The sequence below is a fragment of the Callospermophilus lateralis genome, chromosome 4, assembly GCF_048772815.1.
Source record: "Callospermophilus lateralis isolate mCalLat2 chromosome 4, mCalLat2.hap1, whole genome shotgun sequence".
NCBI classification, from domain to species: Eukaryota; Metazoa; Chordata; class Mammalia; order Rodentia; family Sciuridae; genus Callospermophilus; species Callospermophilus lateralis.
The window spans coordinates 104,774,823-104,779,290 of NC_135308.1; positions in this window are offsets into that span (position 1 = coordinate 104,774,823).

Consider the following 4,468-nt stretch of genomic DNA (forward strand, 5'->3'; position numbering starts at 1 on the left):
TCTAATAATATAGAGGAAACAGGCAACTGTCTCTCCTGATACACAACACTACTGGAAAGTCCTAGAAGGAGGAATGGCTGTTGGAATCAGAGTCACATATGGGGTGTGGCAATCTTACCCTGGGTGGTACCTGATCCTCCCTGCTCCTTTAATGAGTTGCCTTTGAAATCTGAACAGCGGCTCAAAATGGCTATTGTTTTATTTTTATTTTACAGATTATTTCTTACTAGACAGAAACCTGGGGTCCAAGGCTAAGGAACCCCATAGGGGCCTTACAGCAGGTAGCAAGATTTTATATTGCAACGGAACGCCCTGATTTCTGGTGGATTTGTCTCAAAGCTATGAAGCTTACACAAAAATACCTTCCATGCCCTCAAGCATCTCTTACTCTGGGAAAGACCTATCTATCTATCTATCTATCTATCTATCTATCTATCTATATTCCAACTTTAATAGAGAGACTAACTAAAATAAAAAGAATAGTAGAAACAAAAGTTTACAAGGCATAAGATGTTACGTGTCCTAAAGAGAGCTAAAAATAAAGGCAAAGTTGAAGTGTTAAATTTGTATTTGGGGTAAAAATGGGAGTTCATAACCCACTTGAGTCAAATGTATGAAAGATGATATATCGTGAGCTTTGTAATGTTTTGAACAACCAATAATAAAAAAAAAAAGATTTCCAAGTGACCATGAGGCTAAAATACAATAACACCAGATCTCCCTGGCTTCTGTTTGTCAGGGTGTCACATACCCTCAATTCTTACATCTAAGTATAGTTTAGACCTACTTTTAAATAACAAAAACAAAGGATGTAGAAAATCAAAATGTGAAAGATGTGGAGGTTCCCACGAGATCCTTGCTTCATGAAGCTTTCTGTAGGAACTGGCTTGCTTGGCATGGATCTGATATTTACAGTCTCTATTGAGCCTTTAGCAAGTGTGCCTGTCTTTGGAGGAAATGCAAATGCACAGCTCTCAATGTCTTCAAAAAACAGGCAGGCCTATTCATCTCAATAGCACAAAAAGTTAAGATGATGCAGCTTTTGAATAGCATCCTGTAAGCCCCTCCACCTAAACTTGGCTGGGAAGAAATCTAAGGAAAAGGAGAAGAGTTCAGAAAATGGCTTGTGGAATACTTTGTCTAATTACTACCATGTCTGAGGTCAAACTAGCCTAACGTGATCAATGGTCATGCCCAGGTGACCCTAGCTTCCCTCTTTTCCATCTCCCTGAATGTAAACCAAGGACATAGCTCCTGGTGGAAGATGTAAGTTTATATTTCCCACAGAAACACTAGGCCATTTGAAATTTCTTATAGCAAAAACTATGTCCAGAATAATATCAGGAAGCAAAACTATATGGTTTTTATTGTTACTCTTCAATTCTGCATAGTGCTCCTTTTCTGCTTGCCCAGGGGGAATAGAGATTTGAGATAGAAATCAGAAAAGATTGTCAATATCGTTCATTATGTACCTGTGTGTTTATACAGAAAAAGGAGGATTAATTAGTTAGCGAACTAAGCAGGGTATTGTTTAAACTATGGATGTGGTGTGTGTGTGTGTGTGTGTGTGTGTGTGTGTGTGTGTTCTTTAACAAATATTAAATGAAAGCATCCTCTGTGCCAGGACTTGATAAATAGTAGAGTTATAGTAATGAACAAAATAAACTCCCCAACCCTGGGAAGCTTATCTTCTGGTTGGAAACAAAATAAGAAGATGTAGTGATAATGTATAATATATATATATAGGGGTAATAAATGCTATAAAAATAAATTAGGGAAAATGAGATTGGGGGTGTCAGAGAAGATGCCAGCAGATAAAGCAGAATTCTAGCAGAAATATGAAGTAAATGGGGAAACCAAGTAAAAGGAATCTGGAGAAACAGCAAAGGAGCATAAATCCAGCAGAGAGCACAGCTAATGAAAATGAGAGGAAGCAGGCTTAGCATGTTTAAGGAACAAGAAGGCTACTGGGCTGGGCAGGAAGAAAAGATAGAGGGGGAGAATGATAAGAGGCAAGAAATCATGGACGGAGTAGGAGACAGAAGATCAAAGAAGATCACGAAAGATCTCATGCATGGTGCATGGTGATGACTCAGGCTCTTCCTCTGAAGGACCTTCGTGGGGATATCTGAATGAAGGAGGGACACTTCAAACACACTGTCAAATGATCACCTTTCTTGTGCTGTGGAAAACAGACAAAAGTGGATAAGAGCGAAAGCTGGAGGGTGAAAATATAGAAAGTTATGATAAGCCAGGCACATGGCAACAGCTTAAACCAATGTGGTAACATGTCATGGCCACTCCACAAAAGGGAGCCGTCCTCCCTACCCGCCAAAATTTGATTCTGACATGGAGACTGATGATGACCCATACATAATCTCAGGGGGCATGAAAAGGTTTACTACTCTCACAATGGAACTTGGGGAGAATGAGCCAGGCCTCCTGAGATGGACCACAAAGACCAAATCTGCCCTGGAAGAGAGCAGGGAAAGATGACTGGTTTGGGGTTTCGTGATAGGTAGTCAAAGGGGCTGGCTTGAGAGTTCCCTGATGGTTTGAACTTTCATAGTGCAAAAAAGAGGGCACCTGGGCTCTCTCCTCAGTCTTCTCTGATATGGGGCAGAAGAGAAAGAAGGGAGCTTAAAACCTGTAAACAATCAAATATCAAAAAATTGAGCCAGACTCTTTACTATATAACAGCAGAGATGTAAGAGATGATCAGATTCTGAAACTATTTTTAAGACACAGGTATAATATTTACACTTGGAACAGGATTTGGATGTAAGAGAGAAGGAGGTTAGAAATGATTCCCTCTCTTCCTATATCTTAGCAAATAAAAAATTCAGAAGACCTACAAAAATCAATAAGAGAGTTGTTTTATTTGTTCATGGGTTTTTCCCACTTCTCATTGAAATATGAAACCCATGTCCTTTCCTTCTCTTTTTTTTAAATTTTTTTTATTGTTGGTTGTTCAAAACATTACATAGTTCTTGATATATCATATTTCACACTTTGATTCAAGTGGGTTATGAACTCCCATTTTTACCCCGTATACAAATTGCAGAATCACATCAGTTACACTTCCATTGATTTATATATTGCCATACTAGGGTCTGTTGTATTCTGCTGCCTTTCCTATCCTTTACTATCCCCCTCCCCTCCCCTCCCCTCCCCTCTTCTCTCTCTACCCCCTCTACTGCAGTTCATATCTCCCCCTTGTATTATTTTTCCCTTTCCCCTTGCTACCTCTTGTATGTAATTTTGTATAACCCTGAGGGTCTCCTTCCATTTCCATGCAATTTCCCTTCTCCCTCCCTTTCCCTCCCACCTCTCGTCCCTGTTTAATGTTAATCTTCTTCTCATGCTCTTCGTCCCTACTTTGTTCTTAGTTACTCTCCTTATATCAAAGAAGACATTTGGCATTTGTTTTTTAGGGATTGGCTGGCTTCACTTAGCATAATCTGCTCTAATGCCATCCATTTCCCTCCAAATTCTATGATTTTGTCATTTCTTAATGCAGAGTAATACTCCATTGTGTATAAATGCCACATTTTTTTTATCCATTCGTCTATTGAAGGGCATCTAGGTTGGTTCCACAGTCTTGCTATTGTGAATTGTGCTGCTATGAACATCGATGTAGCAGTGTCCCTGTAGCATGCTCTATTTAGGTCTTTAGGGAATAGACCGAGAAGGGGAATAGCTGGGTCAAATGGTGGTTCCATTCCCAGCTTTCCAAGAAATCTCCATACTGCTTTCCAGATTGGATGCACCAATTTGCAGTCCCACCAACAATGAACAAGTGTACCCTTTTCCCCACATCCTCGCCAGCACTTGTTGTTGTTTGACTTCATAATGGCTGCCAATCTTACTGGAGTGAGATGGTATCTTAGGGTGGTTTTGATTTGCATTTCTCTGACTGCTAGGGATGGTGAGCATTTTTTCATGTACTTGTTGATTGATTGTATGTCCTCCTCTGAGAAGTGTCTGTTCATGTCTTTGGCCCATTTGTTGATTGGGTTATTTGTTATCTTGTTGTCTAATTTTTTGAGTTCTTTGTATACTCTGGATATTAGGGCTCTATCTGAAGTGTGAGGAGTAAAGATTTGTTCCCAGGATGTAGGCTCCCTATTTACCTCTCTTATTGTTTCTTTTGCTGAGAAAAAACTTTTTAGTTTGAGTAAGTCCCATTTGTTGATTCTAGTTATTAACTGTTGTGCTATGGGTGTCCTATTGAGGAATTTGGAGCCCGACCCCACAGTGTGTAGATCGTAGCCGACTTTTTCTTCTATCAGATGCCGTGTCTCTGATTTGATATCAAGCTCCTTGATCCATTTTGAGTTAACTTTTGTGCATGGCGAGAGAAAGGGATTCAGTTTCATTTTGTTGCATATGGATTTCCAGTTTTCCCAGCACCATTTGTTGAAGATGCTATCCTTCCTCCATTGCATGCTTTTAGCCCCTTTATCAA